Genomic DNA, 20,216 nt, shown 5'->3' with positions numbered 1-20,216 from the left:
AGCAACGAGCAAGGAGGATAGCAAGGAGATAACAAGAATCAATGAATAAAAAGGAGAGTTGTTCGAAGAAGAAGAAGACGAGCTTGGACAAGAGAATCCCTCGAGGCTTGAGCAGGTAAAGGCAAGAAGAAGGGATTGCAGGCAAAGAGGAAAGAGTTAAGGTTTGGCAAAAGCAGGAAGTGAACTGAATTGAAACTTGCAGAATACGCAAGGTAATTGAAGTAGATAATTCAAAGACAGTATAAAGCGACAAAAGGACATTTCCACAACCGTCATGATATAGAGATTGAATTAACATTCTTTTAAGTCTGGTGTCGTTAACGGCCCGGTTAATTCTGTAAAGCGGGAGCCTAAACTCCTAGTTGGCAGATGATCCAAGTGACGATGCTGTTAACAGCCCGCCTTGGCGTAAGGACTAAGTTGTACTCAAAGTAATATTCAATTAATTGATGATTGCGGTGATTGGCAGAGCTGTCGTTGTCACTTGTTCTCTCTCTTTCACACCTCCCACAGCCAGAGGCTCGGTTCCTGCCCAGCTCACATAGCGAACACATATCCCCCGACAACGTACTGATGCTCCTAGTTGATGTCGAAGTGGTGTGTTTGGTGATGCCAAAGGTGCGGCCTTGATGGCTCAGGCGGGATTTCCCATTTCCAGTGTGGTCAAAGATGCGGAAACCTCGCTTCAAGACTATGGATTGATCATGTTGGAAAGTGGTTTATCGAGAGAGGATGGTGCGGTACAGGTGTTCCCGCTCCTAGTTCGTGGTAAAGAGAGGCTATGGTTCGATAGCCTGTGTGAAGAAGAAAAGGTAGGTTGCAAAGCCCTAGAGGCAGCTTTTTGAAGCAGATTTGTTGCGGATGCACAGCTGAATGAAGTAAAGTGGAAGCTGGATGGTTTGAAGAAAAGCTTCGAGGGTGATTTTCAAGCATTTGAGTGGGAGTTCGAAGCCCTTTGGGGAAAATTGATTGAGGTAACTACTGCAAAAAATGCCAGGTTTTTAAGTTTGATTAAATTCATGGATTGCCTGAATGAGGACGTGCGTGATAAGGTGGAGATAGATAGCCTGATGTCATATGAAGAGGAAGTAAGGTGAAAGCATGAATAGGTGGAAAGCTATATATGTGATATAATTAAATAGCATAGCATGACATTGGGGGTTTGGTCACTTGTGACGTCCAAATTTATATTCTAAAAAATGTTATACTTAAAAATTCAGCCTTCACACAGCCACTTTCTTTCAGTTTCAAACACCCAACACCCCCCCCCCCCCCCCCCCCCCCCCCCCCCCCCCCCCCCCCTCTCTCTCTCTCTCTCTCTCTCTCTCTCTCTCTCTCTCTCTCTCTCTCTCTCGCATGCATGTGTCCTCAATGTAAAGAATGAGGATGCAAGAGAGCTACACAAGACAAGCACAAAGCACACAGAGATGGAAAGCTTCTTCTTCTTCTTTACAGAAAAGAGAGTACAAAATGACTAAGTGCTAAAGCTGAAAAGTAGCACATATGTACATGCGGTCACTAAGTGTGAACTCGCTAGAAGCGTACTAGGCTGGCACTATAAGTGTAGTCCAGCTATAGAATCACTGGCAGAGATCCTCCATGTCGGTCACCTAACGCGCCAGTGAGTAAATGCCGTAAGCGGCCAAGACCCGTAGTGGATGCCAGCTCAAGGTGTAGAGCTCGACATCTCAACACTCCCGCTCGAGTTCTGCATGTCGCAGAGTCCAAGCATAGTCCGGAAACGTCGAAGCTTCTCAGCTCCGAGGGCCTTGGTAAAGATATCCGCTATCTGCTCCTCTGTGCTGACGTAGACCAAGTCGATGTCGCCCGCCAACACTCGCTCTCGAACGTAGTGGTAATGGACCTCTATGTGTTTGGTCCTAGCATGGAACACTGGGTTCCTAGCCAACTGCATGCTGTTGAGGTTGTCACAACGAATGACAATCTGCTGGTCCACCTGCACTCCCAAGTCCTCAAGTAATGTGCGTAGCCAAGATACCTCGCACGCCGCAACTGCTGCACCTCTGTACTCGGCCTCTGTGCTCGATAAAGCAATCGTAGGCTGCTTTTTGCTGCTCCAAGTAACAGCAACACTCCCAAAAGAGAACATGAAGCCACTCGTAGATCTCCTATCAACAATGCTACGTGCCCAATCTGCATCTGTATACCCATACAATGCTAATGGTGCATCTGCTGCATAGAACAATGCGTAGTCAAGAGTCCCTTGCACATACCTAAGTGTGCGTCGTACTCCATCCAAATGTGGCTTCCTCGAAAGCTGCATGAACTGACTCTCCAAGCCTACTGTGTAGCTCAAGTCTGGCCTTGTGATAGTCAAGTAGATTAGACTACCCACCATCTTCCTGTACATATTGACATCCTCAACAACATCACCCTTCTCTGCACTCAGCTTTGCATTCACATCCAAGGGAATGGAAATCAGCTTACAATCAGCCATACCATACTTTGACAACATGTCCAAAGCATATTGTCTCTGTGACAGCCATACACCCTCTGGAGTCCTGATCACCTCAATGCCAAGAAAGTAGCGCAACTCGCCCAAATCTTTCATTTCAAACTCCTGTTTGAGAAGACCCTTCACATGGTCAATCTCCATAGTATTGTCACCAACAATAATAAGGTCATCTACATATATGGTAATGACCACAATCCCCACATCACTCTCACGTACATAGAGTGAATGATCAGCATGAGCTCTCCTAAAACCAATACTGACAAGATACTTGGCAATCCTGTCATACCATGCTCTAGAGCCCTGCTTCAACCCATACAAAGCTTTGAGAAGTCTGCATACATAATCTGGGTAACCTGGATCGACATAACCAGGTGGCTGATCCATATACACTTCCTCTTGCAACTCACCATTCAAGAAGGCATTCTTTACATCCATTTGATGCATAATCCATCCTCTAGATGCAGCCACTGCTATGACAGCTCTCACAGTCGTCATCTTTGCCACTGGAGCAAAGGTCTCCTCATAGTCTACGCCATACGTCTGTGCATAACCCTTTGCGACCATCCTTGCCTTGTGACGCTCAATGTTACCATCAGCCTTATGCTTGGTTTTATACACCCATTTACAGCCAATAGCTTTCTTGCCACTTGGCAATGGCACCAACTCCCACGTGTCATTTGCTTCCAATGCAGCCATCTCTTCATTCATTGCATCATCCCAATGCACATTTCCAACTGCATCCTCAAAACATGTGGGCTCCACATCCTGTATCATCTTAGCCATGTAGGCTTGGTGATGCGCTAGATACCCATAATAAGTCAATTTCTGAATTGGATTTCTGACTCTATTAGATCTGCGCGGTCCTTGGTCACTCCTTTGCCCTCTAGCATCTTCTTGTACTTTCCTTACACCAGGTGTCCTGACAGCCGGAATTCCAAATTCCTCATCAAGACTTTGTTCAGAACCATCTGAATCCATGTCTACATGTGAAAAACCTGATGATGCATCAACCATAAAGGGAGGTTCATCAACCTTTTCCTTTCCTTTTCGTGATACATTCCCTGTACCTGTTGGTGGAGTAACCTGCGTACGTAGTCTACCATTCCATGGTTTCTCAACAGAGCCACAAGAAGAGGACTCTTGTGGTCCACTCAAAACCTGTGACTGTGGCCTCACATTTTGTACAACCACATCATCTTTTACATCAGCCCCAATAGTGCCATGTGCATTACTGTACCAGCTGCTCATCTCATGAAAGACTACATCTCTGCTCACTCGTAATTCTCGTGTAGTAGGATTGTAGCACCTGTATCCCTTTTGTTCAAGGGAATATCCCACAAGAATACATTTCTCTGCTTTAGGATCCAATTTCCTACGCAACTCATCTGGTACATGCACGTAAGCTATGCAGCCAAACACTTTCAAGTGTGCCAAATCAGGCTTTGTACCTGTAAATTTTTCCTCAGGTGTTACATCATGCACCGCAGCTGTAGGTGTCCTGTTCATAATGTACACAGCTGTATTTACAGCTTCAGCTCAAAAATGATGAGGCATGTTCTTCTCATTCATCAATGCACGTGCAACCTCTGCAATGTGCCTGTTTTTCCTTTCTGCGACCCCATTCTGCTGTGGAGTATATCTGCATGTAAACTGCCTGTGTATACCATGCATTCGCAGAAAATCTGAAAAATCATTGGAGAAGTACTCTCCCCCTCCATCTGACCTCAATGTCTTGATTTGCATATCTGTCTCCTTCTCAATCATGACTTTGAAGTCTTGAAAGTGACCAAACACTTCACTTTTGTTACGCATGAAGTAGACCCATACTTTCCTTGTATGGTCATCAATGAAAGAGACATAATACCTGCAACCATGTATACTTGCAGTATCGGTTGGACCCCAAACATCTGTGTGCACCACCTCAAGTGGCCTTTTACATACATTGCGCTCATGTGGAAATGAGCCCTTTGACTGTTTTCCAAACTGGCATGCTGCACACACTTTATGCATACCATCCACCTTGAATTTGGGCAAACCTTTTACAATCTGTTTTGATTGCATGCTGCGCAATCTCTGCTCATTGACATGGCCAATGCGTTTGTGCCAAATGTCAACATCAGCCACAACACCTGTGCCCTGTGCAAATAATGCAGCTTTTACCTCAGGCATGTCTACATTCAACGTAAAAATTCTACCCACACATTTGCCCTCTGTGATCAGCTTACAGCCATTCTGGAAATCTTCTACATAACAGCCATTTGGATTGAAGCGAACCTGCAAACCCTGCTCAACCATTTGTCCAACAGAAACAAGATTCTTTGTAATGTTTGGGACATGAAGTACATCTGCTAAGTACTTTGATTTCCCACTCTTCGTATTTAGAGGTATGTCCCCTACATGAGCAATGGGGTGAGCTGTATCATCTCCTGTCTGCACATAGCCTGACACATCTGGTTTGCGCATATCTCTAAACCACTCTCCACGAGAAGTCATGTGATTAGAGGCACCTGAATCCACATACCAAACATCATCTTGGGTGGAATTCTCTGTAGTCATTGTATTCATTACATGCTGCATAACAAACATGCGCTCGTTTTTGCTGTCATCTGCATCTCTGCTAGTAGATGCATAGTTGCCCCGTTCTCTCTTTCTACTTGCTTTTCCCTTTGGATAGTCACGTGACATGTGACCTCTTTCACCACAAGTCCAACATTCTCTACTATCTGGAGTATGTTGCTGCCTGCTTGATCCTGCACCACGACCTCTTTGACTCCCCCTGCCTTGAGACTGGTTTCCCCTGCCACCTGTATTGTTTTGATTTGATTGACCTTCCAGAAATTGGCCCCTGCAACCCCTTGGGCCTCGACCACGACCTCTACCTCTACCTCTGTTGGAGTTAGAATAGAAGGCCTGTTCAGAATTATTTCTGCCATGAGAAGAAGATGTGTCAAGGTTCTTCTCCTCAAGAATAAGCATAGAAATCAAATCTTGGAACACGGGGATGTCGTCTCTTGTATTCATGGAAGACCTAAAATGTACATACTCATCTCCTAGACCATCCAAGCATGCACGGACAATGTCATCGTCTTCCACTGAGACTTTAATAGATCCAAGAGCCTCAATGATACTCTTGATCTTCAAGGCATAATCATTGATTGAGAGGTTGTTCCTCTTAACCTGATTTAGCTCCGACTTTAGTTGAAGCTTCCTGGCCTTGGTGTTCACCTCGAACACTCTGCCTTAGTTTCTCCATGCAATGGCGGGGGTTTCAGCATCCTGTAGATAGCCCATCATGCCATCTGTGATGCTCATAGACAGCCAATACATCACGTTGCCAGTCCCTCAAAGCTTTCCTTTGTTCTGCTGTAGCATTTGCCTCAGGAATCTCTCGTTCCTTTTCATTGTCTCCTTCTACATAGTCCCAATAACCTTTTCCTTTTAGGAAATTTGTTATTCTGAACTTCCATGCAGGGTAGTTATTTTTCTCAAGCTTCTCAGTAACAATCTGACTGAAACCGTCAGACATCTTGAAGCACTAAGACAAAATAGCTGCAATCTGCAAAAACCTGCAAATCTGCTGAACCTGCTATCGTGGTTCCTGTAACGCTTTCTACACTCAACGAGTGTCCACAATCAAGCGTTTCACAACCACTGTACTTGTACAGTAAATCTCTGTATACTGCACTTTGGAGACCTGTTCAGAAACTTGTGCGAAAAACGCGAACGAAGGGATTGTGATACTCTTGCTCTCTTAGCCTCTCTTGCCTGCACCAGGCTCTGATACCATGTAAAGAATGAGGATGCAAGAGAGCTACACAAGACAAGCACAAAGCACACAGAGATGGAAAGCTTCTTCTTCTTCTTTACAGAAAAGAGAGTACAAAATGACTAAGTGCTAAAGCTGAAAAGTAGCACATATGTACATGCGCTCACTAAGTGTGAACTCGCTAGAAGCGTACTAGGCTGGCACTATAAGTGTAGTCCAACTGTAGAATCATTGGCAGAGATCCTCCATGTCGGTCACCTAACGCGCCAGTGAGTAAATGCCGTAAGTGGCCAAGACCCGTAGTGGATGCCAGCTCAAGGTGTAGAGCTCGACATCTCAACACTCAAGGTCTACTGTGCTTAGAGATTCTACTGTGCAAGCTTGGATGCTTCAAGGATGATTGCAATAACCGCCCTCTTCTCTTCGAGGTACGTCTCTCCCATTGAACATGTACACTCTCTACTGCTTGAGCACACGTACCCCACCTGGGATCATTTAGCTACATTAAGCTGCATTTGGAGCTGCATGAGTGCCACACCTTGCTCATTTGCAGCAAGAGGTGAGCAAACCTAATGCTACTGCTGGTTGCATGAGAGGACATAGACTTCCAAGGTAATATGCTGTCCACAAGCTGCATGCAACCTTGAGGAAAATCCCATAGCACATCACCTTGAATGCCCTACTTACAAGAGCAGGCCCATGAAGTTCTTGTTTCTTTTAGCAAGGATGATAAGCGAGGGCACACCACGTCTCATGAATTCATTGGATGATGTGCAGGTATATCACTTGAGACTACATCATGGCACCTTCTCAAAGCATCTGATTCAAGCAAGCAGTAGTCTATTTAGGAACATCGAACCACCTCTGCATACGAAGTTTTGTAGTCTTGCCGAGGAATTTCATATGGAGCGTGGATTTCCATTGGAGGGAGTTGATCCGCCTAGCTTGACAGGAAACAATGACATCTTTGAGGAGGATTGGGAAGCTGTCTTTATATGCCCAAAGCCTGTTTCGGGTAGCCAAAAGAAAGTGAAGGCATACCATGCTCGGTCGGCGTTCTTACAAAAGCTTGTGTGGAGACACCATGATGTCTACTAGGAGGGTTCCTTCATGTATGAAGTAGGGACTCAATTTTCAAAGGCCTTTGCATTGGAAAACTGCAACAGTGAATCTGGTAAACATCAAATTTCTTGGGCTATCTTTGCAGAGAGGGCAATGAGAGCCTCAGAAGAAAGGCACAACTTGCAAAAGAGGATCAAGAGGTGGGAAGAGCAGATGAGTGGTAGAGGGAGAGGGTCCAAAACCACTGCTGCCTCTACCAGATCATCATTGAAAACACAAGGTACATTTGTACCATTGTCAAGCATGCCTACAGGAGGATGCCTGGTACAATTGGCAGAGGAGGATAGCAGGGCACTTGCAAAAATGAACAATATTGCAGAGGGCAGATTGCAAGACTATAAGTCAAGAGTAGAGGGTGCAAAGAAGCAGGTAGAGGATCAAGTCAGAGAATTGCATAGGGCTGAGGGTGCTCAAAGCTCAAACACTTTGGCCATAAAGTTGCAAACAGAGATTGATTGCGTGCAAGACCCTGTAGATCGACAACGCCTGATTGATTTGATTGAAAAGTTCTCGAGTACTACTAGAGACAATGTTGCTGAATTAGAAGCCAATGTGGCTAAAACAAAGGTGCATACCCACCTACATGTGCTTCACTTTGTTTTGGAGTATGTGGTTCACTTCCATGTGGTTATGTGATTAGAGTGTTTTGAATTGTATGGTTATTTATTGTATGAGCATATTCTATTTCTGCTATGTGCTATATAGAACAAAATATGTGCTATATGGTCACAACATAGCCATCATCTTCATGGAGTGGGTGGTTATATGCTATGTGCCATGTGTGGTTATGTGCTATGTGCTTTATAGTTCAATCTAGGTGCAACATGTTCACAATATTACCCTCATCTATTTGGAACGTGTGTGATTCTATGCTATGTGCTATGTGATACATAGCACAATGGACATGTGTAATATGTGCTATATAGCATAATCTGTATGCTATATGCTCACAGTGTAGCCCTGAAGTGTGTGTTAAATATTGATATGTGCTACATAGCACAATATTTTTATGTGCTATGTGCTAAATAGCACATTTTGTGTGTTATATGTTCACAATATAGCCCTGGAGTGTGTGGAATAGTGAATTGTGCTTTATAGCACAATCTCTATTTTTGCTATGTGCTACATAGCTCTATCTCTAATTGTGCATAGCACAATATTTGTGCTATATGCTATGTGCAATATAGCCCACTGCATATCATATACCCAACAAGCTTGTGCTATATAGTATATAGAGAAAATGTTTTGGCTATATCTGGTATTTTAAAAAGTCTCTCTGCTATGATCTACAATGCATACTCTATGTAGCACTTATAGCACATTATACTTGGATTGTGCTATGCGCTATATAGCACAATGCAAATCATATACCACATCACGCTTGTTTTTATAGCATATAGAGTAAGTTCTTGTCTTATATGTGGTATTGCAAATAAGGGATAAGATTCACGCTGCATATTCTTTTTAGCAATCTTCTTTTCTTGGGTTATTGAGACTTAAATTAGATGTGTTGTCTTCTTTGTTTCATAGGCACTACTTGCAGAAGTAGAGACCAACATAGCATAGGAATCAAAGCACTTTAAATTTTGTGTTACCATGGAGAGGACTTCACATAATGTGGGGGCCAGTTTGATGAAGCCTTTTCCTCTTGTGGATTTTGAGCACAGCATTAGCGAGGTGGCACTTAATGGGTTCTACCATTGTATAGGATGTGGATTCCCGTTTGATGCCAGAAGCTTGGATGTATTCTCCCTACCTTGGACCCATGTGTACCATATGCTATGCTTCGCGCATGTATGTAGGGACTATGGCTATTGTGTTGCACTAGATTGCAACATGTCTATTCCCCCTAGAGCTAAGCATATGATTGGTCTGAAGGTGAAGAGTGAGATGAAAGAATCAAGTGTAGGTAGTCACTCTGTCAATTATTTACTAGTACTATTGTAGGCCCAATTTCCATTGGGAGTTTAAACTCTTGCATTTAATGAAATCATTTGCAGGGTATAGACATCGCAGCAGAGACCTGTATACAAGAATCATTGAGGAAAAAAACAGAGAGAGTCTCTACACAGGCCAATGGTAGGTACCAAAATCAGTATTTATGTGTATATTTTGGGATACTCCAAGTGAGGCTTTGTAAATAGCTTGCTTTGTAGAAAATCACATGCTTGCTCCAACGAGACGATGCATTCCACAAGGAAGAATGGCCTGATTACCCCAGGGATGCAGCCAGCCCTTGAAGCGGAGTCTACCCCAGGGATGCAGCCAACCCTTGAAGCGACCCTTGAAGCGGAGTCTGCCGTAGGGGATGCAGTACGTGGAGTAGTTGAAGACATCTTCATGGAAAAGTCTTCTGCACTCAAATCACTTAGGCAACAACTAACTTCAAGAAGGCTATTGCGTTCTTTGTTGAGTGCCAAAGCATCACCAAGTTCCCTCACTAGAGATGAAGCATCAGATAAGGCAGTTGCAGATGTGGTGAAAGCAACACCCCCTCCAGCGCGGAAGAAGCCAACACCAAAGCGCAAGAAATGGACTCCCAAGTACTTAGGTGGAAGTCCCACAATGGATATACCTCTTGATTCATTTAGGAAGAGGAAGAAACCAAATGCAAAGAAATGAGTGTGTTTTTGTTGTAACTTCATGCAATTAGAAGATGTCTTTAGAAGGCATGTGCAATCCATTGCACCCCTATTGTATCCACGCTCATTGATGAATCAAGTGTTGGAATTTGTTAGTGACATGTCTCTTAATTCTTTGCATCGAGTAGTTGCAAATTATTTGATTTATTTTCTGTACATGTTTAGTAATATGTTTCTACTTTCTCTTGTCGTAGATAATCAAGAAGATGAAAAAAGAGGAACTTGCATGAGACGCACTCGCTCTTCAGGGTTTCTAGATGAGGGGTCCGTAGGTTCACTGGCTCAATCTTATCCTGTGAAGAATCCAAGAAGGGGTCCTACAGCTTCCAGGGGGGTTACAGGCAAAAAAAAAGTGTCTTTTGATACAGTTGAGGGGTCTGTAGGTTCACTAGATCAGTCTTATCCTGTGAAGAATCCAAGAGAGGGTGCTACAGCTACCAGGGGGGTTACAGGGAAAAAAAAAGAGTCTTTTGATACAGTTGATCCCTGTACACCTACTAGTACTGCTGAATTTGTTCCAAGTGTGCCTAATGTAGTTGATGTGCAGGTTGTGCATGATGATTTGCATACAAATGTTGACCGTGCTAAACTTGAAAAGGGTACATTACCCACCCCCACCACAGTTGAATCTAACACAGATTCCATTGATGATGCTATGGTAGTTGATGCCTGCACAGATGCCATTGTTGATGCTACGCTAGTTGATGCCTGCACAATGACATTGTGGATGCTATGGAAGTTGATGCTCACACAGATTCTGCTGCTGCTGATGGCAATGTTAATGATGGTGGAACATAAAAAGTATTGTTCATGCTGTCATAGATACCCTTTTTGATGCAATTGTGGCTATGGGTATAGATGCCACTGTTGAATCTGGCACAGATGCCATTGATGATGCTACCACAGTTGATGCCTGCACAGATGCCATTGCTGATGCTACGGTAGTTGATGCCTGCAAAAATGGAATTGTGGATGCTATGGAAGTTGATGCTAGCACATATGCTGCTGCTGATGGCAATGTTAATGATGGTGGAGCATAAAGTATTGTTCATTCTGTCATAGATGCCCTTCTTGATGCAGTTGTGGCTATGGGTACAGATGCCACTGTTGAGGATACGAGAGGCATGGGTGAGGAGGTCCTCTTTGAGAGAGAAGATAGAACACGTGAGGCAGTGGGTGCAAGTGATGTCATAGCCCAAGCCGAGGTGGTTTGTCCAAGTGATGCAATTGATGAAATTGTTGATGCACAGGAGGCAAAGGGTACAGATGCCGCTGTTGAAGAGATGGGAGGATTGGGTGAGGAGGACCTCACTAAGAGAGTACCTGGAATAGGCTCAACAATGGGTAACGGTGATGTTGCGGCTTTTGCTGACACAACTAAGGCAGGTGGCAGAGCAATTCAATCGGGAGAGGCAATGGGAGAATTTGTTGTGGCTGCTACGGACATGAAAGAGGCAAATACACATAATACAAATGAGGCATGTATAGAGAAAAATGCATTGACTGCAAAGTTATCACCTTCAATGAGATACTCACTTAGCATATCTTGGGATCCCTCAAACATTGCAGCTTCATCTTCTAGTACCTCAATCTCTTCTGTTACCTCAGAGAGTGGTTTCAATTCCTTATGTGTCCACTTGCCTGCATATGATTTGCTGGAACAAGTCCTCCAATGGCCCTTCATGCAAGAATCACAAAAACAAGAAAGCCGTCTGGTCCTTAATTGAGTAGGATCATGATGACAAAATCCTGAAATGCAATGGAGTGATCAAGATCCTAGTACTCTCTCACAACCCCATAGATTATACCTGTCACTTCTGTCTCTTTTACTAGCCAAAATTTCATGTTTATAGTAGGACCTGCTTTAGTGGATTGTGCATAAGAGCTACATGTAGCATTGGACATTGTTCTCGTCAAAAATGCAACCACGTCTGCAGCTTGCCTAAGAACAAGTCCATTACTCTTGAGTTGTTCATGTGTAAGGGCTCTCTTTATCACATCTCTAGCGCCATCATGCTCCCCCTTGCCATGGCCAGAGCCAAAAAAATTCCATGTCATCTCTGTACCTGTTAGTTGGTAATATCTAGCAACAAAGTAAAATGGCCTTGCACCCTTGAATTGCAAGGCTGCACCATCTGACCACACCCAGTGATTCTTGAAATTCAGCCCCTGGTCTTTAAGCCACTGATCACAAAGAAGAAAAAAATGTTGGACAAATAGTGTATCATGTTGCCTATCATCGGAGATGTAGAAATGTATATGCTTGATAATACTGTCATCTTCGTTGTCACACATGTACGTTATGTGAACAAGGATGGTGCATTGATCTGTATGCCAATGCATGGATTGTACTTCATTTTTCTCTTTGAACGAGTAATTTTCAGCAAAGTCTACTACAGATATGATGGTATCTGAAACATTCTCTGTATTGATGTGCCTGCCATCTGTAAGTGAAATTGTGCTCGATGAAGATTCTGATGTCGTCTTTTATCCTCCCTGTCAACTCACTTAAAGCCACCTATTTTAGTGACAACATCTTTCTCTTACTTAGACCATGCTTAGTTTTAACTTTAATGTCCTCGAAGATTTGCAGTGGAACTGTCTTTGTCATCTCTTCACGTTCTCGTGGACAAAGGTTGAGCTTTTCCACACCACAGTTTTTGCATTGGCCCATCAAGAAGGTGTGTTTATGGAACATATCCGGGCCTCAGCCTTTGTACATATGCATGATTCCCACAACTTCGTGATCCCTGAAAACGAGGGCTCAATAGCAAGACATTATGCATTCACCCCATCTGATTTGCAAACATTGCATTTACATGTACATGACCTCCCATGAAAACCAAAAGCAAATGAGCGCATAACATTAAACGCATCTTTGAGATACATTAGTTTGATATGATAAACACAACAGCAAGTATTTCGATCTTTCAACGTTCGCACGAACCAAGGCTTCAACTTCTCAAAGGACCTTTGCCCAATTGTCACATGTGGGTGGATATCTTTAAACTTCAAGAAATACTCTGTCTGCTTGAAAAAAAATGCATTAGAATTACATTTTGCTATATATCACACATAATAGCATAGCTACAGATGCATTGGTATAAATACATATAGCTATGATACATAGCACATATAATAACATAGATAGATAACCCAGCTTTCATTACATGATCAATTTTGGTATATAACACATAATAGCATAGATAGGGATTTTTAGTTGTTATTACACACACACATCACACACATATGCTCTCATATTATAACACAGTTCTTCTACATAATACACAAAAGAGCATAGACAGGGATATTGTGCTATTATTACACATATCACACTCTGCATAGCACACATAATAGCATAGACATGGATACCGTGCTACTATTACACTAACATCTGCTATGTAGCACACATAGTGCTCTCATAATATTATATAATCGGATAGCACACATAATACCATAGATAGGTATATTGTGCTATTATACACACATGTCTGCTATATAGCAGACATGATGTTGTCATACTCTGATAGAGTCATGCTACATGGCACACATAATAGCATAGACAGGACCATCGGGCTATTATTACACATAGTTATGCTATATAGCACTCATATTGCAAGAAATACTATGAAATAATAGCATAGATAGGGACATTGGCCTCTTATTACACACACTAACGCTATATGGCACACACAGTGCTCTCAATATGTAATATAGCTCTTTCACATACCACACACCATATCATAGACAAGAACATTGTGCTATTCTTACACACACTTTTACTGTATAGCACACATGTTGCTATCTTACTACAATAGAGTACTTTTACATGGCACACTTATAGCATAGACAGGGACATTGGGCTACACTTATGCAATATAGCACACATAATAGCCTAGGTAGAGACAATCGACTGGGGTTTTGGGCCATTCCGGACGCGATGGCGCTGTCCATTTTGCCAAATTTCTTACTATTTTTCTGCTGTTTTGGCTATGTAAGCTTCTCCTATGAGCAAAGCTTCTTCTCCAATTTGTGATTGTATCTGGTATATTTTACCCATTTTGTGTGAGCTATTTGCCCCTTGGTGTTGGCCCAAGCTCATTTGTATCTTTTGAGCGGAGTTTTTTGGGTATGTGTGTGTGTGTGTCTCTTTGTGGAGTGGGCAAGTGGGAAGTCTCTCTCCTCTTACTCCATAGGTGTGCTCCCTGTCTCGGCCAGGTGGATTGTGTAAGCCAAGTGGTGCCCCATAGTGTGTGTGTGTATCATTCCAAGAGTGTGTGTCGGGTCGTTATAGAGGCGTTCTGTGTGTTTTCATCCCACTCACATTCTTTTGGCGCCCCCCACTGAGGATCTTCTTCGAGTACCTTCTACTTCGAGCTTTAAGCTTCGAGATTCGGGATTACAGGTTGCAGGCTGCAGATTATAGGTTACAAGTATAGGTAGCTAGAGTTCAGTGATACATTGGCAAGTGGGAGTCACTTGCAGTTGCCGTGGGTATGCATCAGTTTGCGCCTGTTTGAGCGCATTGTTTGCTGGTATTGTACGTTACTTGTGGAAACTGCCATTGTACGCCTTTGTGGAGCCATATTTGGTTTTATTTGGCAGTCATAGCCATTTCTGAGACTTGGTCTGGAAGATAGTCATTTCTGAGACTTGACTATATGCGATTTTCATTAGCCTTCGTGTGAGGGTCGATAGCGTGAGGTTTTATTGAGCTGGGGGATTCTCAAATGTGGAGATCCTTTCGGTGATACAGGTAGCTGGAGCACCCTTTTCGTGACCTCACCATAGGCTATGTACTAGTGATTCCTACTTGATGCTCGGGTTCTATTGTTGACAGTTTATGCATACATATACAATCTATATTTTAGGTTCTCACTGCTCTACTTCTGGGGAAACTCTGTCAAAATGTTTTCAAGTTATGATGGCTGGTTCTTTGGTCTTTTGAGCCATTTATGCTGTTATGCTACTGAAATTTTGGCAAAATCAGAGGATAAGTCAGGTGTGCTTTCTTGGGAGCTTCATGGTTGGCTTTAATGGATGATCAAAATGATCCTCAATTCACTCCTTTTCATTTAACACAAAGAATCCAGATAAATGTTCATGTGTCCAGGAAGATTTTTTTCCAGCAGCGCATAGTCTTTATGTTCGGGCCAAGAAGATTGAGAGAGATACTGGAATGTCCTTTGCCTGTTGTAATTCCAATGATTAACTATGAAAACTCATTTGGTGTGCATGTGTTTGTCCTTATCTAAAGTTGAGCTCCATTGAAGTTTTTGGGAATTGATTCAGTCAAAAGTTTTGGGTTCTTGCACGTGTGTTTGAAGGGGTTCTCAAAGCATAGTAACTTGGGTAGCCATGGCTTTCTATTATCCGGAATTTCATGGAAGAAGTGGTGAAGATGCGGAAGACTTTCTGGAGCAAGTCGAGGTGGCATGCATAAGCAAAAATATGTGTGATGAGGAGAAGATTTTGAGGCTATTTGGATTGCTTTTGAAAGATGAGGCCCATGTTTGGTTCATGGATTTGGAAGCTAAAGAAGCAGTGGCTTCTTCTTATGGTTTGAGTCTTGACAAGTTTATAGAAGATTTTTTAGAGCGTTTCCAGGTTGTGGAAGATGCAAATGCTGTATGGATTGAGCTCAATGCTCTTAAGCAAGGTTCTTGTCAAGGTGTTGATGCCTATGTACAAGGTTTTACAGATTTATGGACTCGTTGGTGTGTTGCTCTTAAGGATGAGACCCCCCCTTGTTCATTGAAGAAAAGTTTTTTTGTTGATGGTTTGTCACCTTGGTTGCGGTTCGAGGTTGAGTTGAAGAGGCCCGAGTCTTTTGAAGATGCGGTAAGCATTGCAAAGCACAAGGAATGGAAGTTTAAGCATCTTGAGGAACATGGTATCAGTACAGGTATACATGTGCAAGATGGTTTGGCATGGAAGATGAAGTTAAGACTAAGCAGGTGAAAAGTAGCCTATGCTATGATGTTTCTCGTTTGTTCTCAAGGTCTATTGTGAAGCGTAAAGAGGTCTTGCAGGTTGACAGGTTTATGGAAGAGCCTAGAGAGGTGAGTAATGCTTTGGATACAGGATTGAAAAGTCTTGAAGAGGATGCATTGGCTACTTGTGTACCTTGTGATTTTGGGTGTGAGTGTGAGGTTGAGGTTATTGATGATGAGCACGTATCTTTGGATACTAGTTCCTTGGAAACTAGGGAAGAGGGCAAGTTTGAGAGCCATTTTGTGGATTTGTTGGATGGGGAGCCTGTTTTGAAGCCATATTTTGATGTATGTGCAGTGATTGAACTGATTTGTGAGCATGATTGTGGTTTAGAGCAGGGATCTGTATTCTTGGAGACTGATGAACCCATGCTAGAAGCTATGGATAGTGGTGCTAGCCATGATTATGATGTGGATAAAGTTATGTGTGATGATGAGTATGGTTATGATGATGAGAAGGGGTTTGGCATATATGAGTCCAATCTCAGCTATGTGGATGCCTATGCTAGGGATATGTGTGCTACGGGGATACTTTTGTGCTTTGGATATCAACATCTTTACCTTCACACAATGATTTTAGCTACTTGGGTGCATGATTTGCAAGTTGCTGCTATGGCTGGTGAAGCCAAGATGCCAAGTGATGAGTAACTTGAGTTGTCTCTATCGGTTGGGTTGAATGTGGCATGCAATAAATATAATTTTGAAACTCTAGACAGGGCGGATGTGTTAGTTGGATATGCCTATGGTGCATTTTGGTTGATTGTTGACAAATGTACGTGTGGTGTTATGATGCTTCTTGTGAATCAGGCAATATGCCTTTGGCCTTTTGATCCAGGTGGAATGAGCATCTACTAGTGGTGCTGCTGATCATGAATGATCTAGCAGGCTAGGGGATGGGCAAATTATGTCAGGAGTTTTTTGGATCAAGGGATTGCACATATGTACATACAAATGCATGGTGCATCAAATAAAGAATTGCCCATTTTCCAAAGCCAGGTGGTTACGTGGGGCCCGCATGTGTACAGGTAGGCCAGCATGTACATAGTGCATCGATTTTCACTATCACCAGTACCAGTGTGTTTTTTATATAATAACTAGGAGTTTCTAGCGCGTAAAACTTCTCGAGGAAGCTATCCGCAGGCTGACAACATGAGGTAAGCAGATGCGTCAAATGGCATCTAATGGCGTCAGGAGGCTGAACGGGGTCAATATTTGCACGTGGATGAGTACGGACACAACGTGGGTGTTTTCTTATGATAATTATGCAGAAAGATCATCATGAGTACCATCTTTTTGGGGCCACTCCACGTGGTGGCGGGATGCATTATTGAAAAGAAATGAGTGCCAGGTGTGCGGATGATGCAAAAAGGTGACAACTATGCACTATGAGGTCAGTTTTTGGCCTGTTCGGGATCCGTTTGAGGTCAACTAAAAGACCAAGGGTTCCCAACCAATAAAGCTAAGTGTGGGAATTGAAAAAACAGAGAGAAGACTAGAAAAAATGTGGAGAAGAGAGGAGGAACAGCCACAACTGTGTTTTTGGGGTTTTTGGAGCCTGTTTTGGCCGTAAACTGCTCACTTGAGGTCGGATTTGAGCACTTTGACATTGTAGACTGGAGTTTTGGGCCTTTCGGACGCGATGGCGTTGTCCATTTTTCCAAATTCTCTACTGTTTTTTTGCTGTTTTGGTTGTGTAAGTTTCTCCTATGAGCGAAGCTTCTTCTCCAATTTGTGATTGTATCTGGTATATTTTACCCATTTTGTGTGAGCTATTTGCCCCTTGGTGTTGGCCCAAGATCATTTGTATCTAATTATCAGAAGTTCTCCTCTTTTGAGTGGAGTTTTTTGGGTGTGTGTCTGTGTGTGTGTGTCTGTGTCTGTGTGTTGAGTGGACAAGTGGAAAGTCTCTCTCCTCTCACTCCATAGGTGTGTTCCCTGTCTCGGCCAGGTGTGTTATGTAAGCCGAGTGGTGCCCCATAGTGTGTGTGTGTATCTTTCCAAGAGTGTGTGTTGGGTCATTATAAAGGCATTTTGTGTGTTTCCATCCCGCTCACAACGTGGTGGGGCAAGAAAACAAAGGGTGACAGCTATGAGGTAAGATGTTATGCCCCTCATGTTGTTTAAGTCTAGTACCGCTCATCATTGTTGTTTTGGGTAGTAGGAACTTCGTCCAAGAAACGTGCCGCAACGAGAATGTGTCATCTTGGGCATCTTTACTTCATTCTTGTTTCAACAAAGAGGACTTTATTTGCATGCTTGAAAGACGCAATCACTAAGATAGTTCTTCAAAGATTTTCTAATATTGTCACTGACCTAGATGTTCAGGATATTTGTGATGCTGTTGGGATTAGTACGAAGGGCTATCAAGCAATACATCAAGTGTTAAAAGATGCATTAAGAAGTCGAGAAGTCACGAAAAACCTATTCCCACTTCCTCACAGAGTGGCGATTGCCAAGAGGGTGTCAAATGAAGATGTTGTTCACCGATTAGGGGACTACTCGTATATTGAGGACACGATGCCTCTTCAGCCTCTCCGTAGCAAATCGCAAGGAAGGAAGGGCCGCAGGAAGGAAAGAGATACTGTTTCTAATAGTGTGTTGCTGACCGAAGGTGTTGTTTACACCAAATTCAACAATATCTTTGTGGACTTGATATGATTGCAGCAGTCCATGGCTGTTTTCTACAATTTGAGTTATGCAAGTTAGTTTAGGGTTTCCTACATGCTCTGTGATGTGTCATAACATGCATTCTGAGGCTTTATATTTGTGGCAGTTCTTGAAGGCAAGCTTGTGTTTGTGCTGAAGTTGGATGAGTGTGTAATTGTAAAAGGAAGAAAGTTGGAGAGAATGAGCACCACGCTTATGAATGAAGCCCTAGCTTATGCCAAGTAATCTTGCAGTTCGAGTGAAGCGACAAAGCCCTCTTTTAGTATGCAATCAGAGAAGGATATATGGTGGCTTGGTGCAATTGAAGTTTTGAAAGAGACACATGAAGTCCTTGCATGGATTTTTAGTAGAATCCCACGGGTCACAGAGGTCATTAAAGCTCAAATAAACAGTGAGAAGCTCATGGTTCTAGGGCGTGGGGAGATTAATGTTGAATGGCATTTAGGTGGTGATCTAAATTCCATAAAGTGAATTCTTGGATGCAAACAAGGTGAAAATTCTTTACTTCCCTACCCATTCTGTGGGAAAGGGCACAAGACAAATCGAGCAACTCAAGTGGAAGGTCAGGACAAAGATAATGATGATCATATAAATAGGGAGTGGCAAACTTTGGTTCTTTCATGTGATATGCTAGAGGTGCCCAATAGGGATAGCAAAGATCCTGGGTGGAACCCCATAATTCCCTTCTCCCTCAACAATGTTCACTTCTGTACATTGCATGCGTTTATGTGAATATTTGATAGGATGCTAAAGCATCATATTGATTATGATTTCACAATGAAGCCCCTTCAACGGTCAAAAGACTCCTTGCAGGGGGTGGAGATGCTCCTTAATGATATTGGATGTCACCAATCAAGGGTGAACATTGCAGCAGAGACTTGTAGGGAGAAGACATATGAGGTAGCATACAAGGTTTCCATGAATGGAGCCAAGGCATGTTCATTTTTCAAGAAGATGTCAAAGTATCCAATGTAGGTACACAAGGCAAGTGTCGATCTAGCAAGTGAGAAGCGGTGGGAGTTGTGGAAGGATTTGTGTTCATGCACGACAGACAAAGATCCCAATGTGGAGGTTGCTAACCAACGCAAGCTAGTATGGTCATCCTTTCAAAAGTTTGTGCAATTGATGAGTCTTTCAAGCACCATTGTTGAGCAGCGAGAGGAGTTCAAGAAGGTGCTTTATGAGATCACAAAGGATGCTAAGGACGGATGGTCTGAAAGCAGGATTACACACTACATGGTTTGTTTTAACAGACTTAATAGATATGCAATGTTTGAAAATGCAACTTTTCTATTGGCTTATCTCCTTTTTGGTATGCGCATGGTGCATACTACATGGATCGCTATGGTTCGCTTGATATATGGAGTACACAAGGCATGGAGAAGTCCCACTATCGAGCAAAAGGAGTCTACTTCAAGAATACTCGGCATGGTGGTTGTGGTTCACACTCCAACTACCTCCAAGAGATGTTTAACTTGTTTTTGAGGCACACCTTTGGGAGAACTCGCACTACTGAGAAGGCAAGAGAGTCTATGTTAGCAAAGCAATTA

The sequence above is a fragment of the Adiantum capillus-veneris genome, chromosome 22, assembly GCF_014529385.1.
Source record: "Adiantum capillus-veneris isolate H3 chromosome 22, ASM1452938v2, whole genome shotgun sequence".
Lineage (NCBI taxonomy): Eukaryota > Viridiplantae > Streptophyta > Polypodiopsida > Polypodiales > Pteridaceae > Adiantum > Adiantum capillus-veneris.
This window is presented reverse-complemented; position numbering follows the sequence as displayed.